The sequence below is a fragment of the Buceros rhinoceros genome, unplaced genomic scaffold (genome assembly GCF_000710305.1).
Source record: "Buceros rhinoceros silvestris isolate BGI_N320 unplaced genomic scaffold, ASM71030v1 scaffold15260, whole genome shotgun sequence".
Classification (NCBI taxonomy): Eukaryota; Metazoa; Chordata; class Aves; order Bucerotiformes; family Bucerotidae; genus Buceros; species Buceros rhinoceros.
The window spans coordinates 29990-31920 of NW_010390294.1; the positions used below are offsets into that span (position 1 = coordinate 29990).

At 56.6% G+C, this 1931-nt stretch overlaps 1 protein-coding gene across 1 annotated transcript in view; it reads left to right on the plus strand.

Moving 5' to 3' along the window:
- The window catches only part of LOC104494507 (protein kinase C beta type), a gene marked incomplete at its 5' end in the record, with an annotated part of 28317 nt that overhangs the window by 25929 nt on the left and 457 nt on the right, over positions 1-1931 (plus strand). The window lies entirely within an intron of this gene.

The window sequence follows — 1931 nt, forward strand, 5'->3', positions numbered from 1 at the left end:
GGTGTGTCTTGGCACATGTTGGTTCGAATGGATGTGGTCTTCAGGAACCGTTTGGTCAGCTCGGCATCCTTCCAGGAGCAGGGCAGGAGCCCAGTGCCACTATCACCTTCTGCACGTGATGCCGCCGCAAGAGAGAGCCCCTGGGCAACCACTTCGAAACGGCCTCTTCGCAGCGAAAGGCAGTGCCGCTGCTCCACGCCAGCCCCTCTCTCCTTGGGATGCTGCGTTCTATCAAGGTGGGCTTACACTTGAATTTCAACCGTTTCACCCTTTGCCTGGCAGAACTCTGCACCTGCAGTCAGCTCCTGCACCTCATCTACCCTTCCCCACTCCTCTGCGCCTCTAATCTGCCTCTTCTTCCTCCTCTGTGCTGGGGAGAGGAGCCCTGCAGGACTGTGCCAGCTCTCGAGCGTTGCTTGGCCAAAAGGGAAGGAAGAGCCCCAGCTCCTGCTCAGGGACAGGCTGGGACCCAGAGGCACCAGCAGGCTGGGACACTGGTGTTCCGAGCACCACTGGATGCTCAAAACCTCGCCGGCTTGATGGCACAGCCACATCCTCGCTCTTCTATGGCTTTTCTCTCTTTGTTCCTTGGGATCGAGCCCCGTTTTTCTTCCCAACTCATCTCTTCTCAGCCACCCTCGGCTCTCTTTGCTCTCTGGTCTTCCCCCAAGTCTGAAGCTGTCCTGACAGGATCCCTCCTGCAGCAAGTGCAGTCTCCGAGAGGCCGTGGAGGTCCTGGTCCACTGCTGGCAGCGGGGCTCATCTCCAGAGGCTCGGTCTGGCTGCAGTGGTGGTGTGGAGCTCCTGGCCTGGCCGGGCTGCCAGGAGGAGAGCAGAGAGGACCTGGCTCCGGGCAGCCCTGCTCCCATTCAGGGTGTGAAGGTGCCGATGGCTCTGCCGCAGCATCCCTGGATATGGTGGAACAAGAGGTACTGCAGTGAGGACACAATGCGTCACCAGCCAGGTGCTTCATCAGTGTAGAGCAGCAGGGAGGATGGCCACGGCAGGAGGATGCAGGGCAGGGGCACAAACCCATCCCGTGGTCCCTCCTGTGGCACCGCATGTCCAGTGATGGAGCAGCAGGGGGGTGAGCTTGGCAGGACCCCCAGCAGTTACCCCTCAGCACCCTCTGCCATGAGCCGCGGTGGGAATCTCCTGTCGTAGCAGAGCGCAGACACACTCCCAGCGCTGCAGGGGCTCAGGTCAAACACAGATTCTGGAATAAAACAGCATTTTGCAGGTTTTTGCGAGGCACCAAATTTGCGAGGGGGTCCTGCCAGCGTCACATCAGGGGCAGGTCACCTCCAGCACGGAATCAGGGCTTTTTTTTTTTTCCATTTCTTTTGGCTTGGATGTAGCTGTGAACTTGTTCTTAGGAAATCAAAATGATAAGAGATTGCGTATGTGGAGTTTTCTTCTTCAAGGTTTTGAGCTGCTGTATATTTTCCATATGAAACCCTGGAGCAAATCACATCCTCAGATCAGTAACACACTGCATTGGTCAGTACGAATCATAGCGTCATCTTAAATCATGAAGCTTAAAGCAAAAGGAGCTCTTGGAGCTGATTATTTCATGCAAATTTTGAAATCGTAGTGAATGTTTACTTTCACTTCGAGGCTTGTTGCTTCCTCCAGGGTCCTTCCTCCCGGTACGCTGGATCCCTGTGTGCGGTGACGGGTTTGCATGCAGAGGACCTGCTCTGTCGCTCTCTCACAGCAGCCAGGAGAGGAGGAACGCTTGGCCCGGGAGCTCCGCAGCCCTCCCTGATGGCCCGTGCTTTCACCGTGTCCCTTTACCACCTGCTCATGTGTTTGGAGGTGTTCAGCTGTCGTTCTTCTGCTCTTGCCTGTGGTGTGGGGTTGTTTCTGTTCTGCAGGGACCGTGCTGCTTGGCTGGATGTGTCATCCTCAGCCGCAGCAGCTCTGGAACC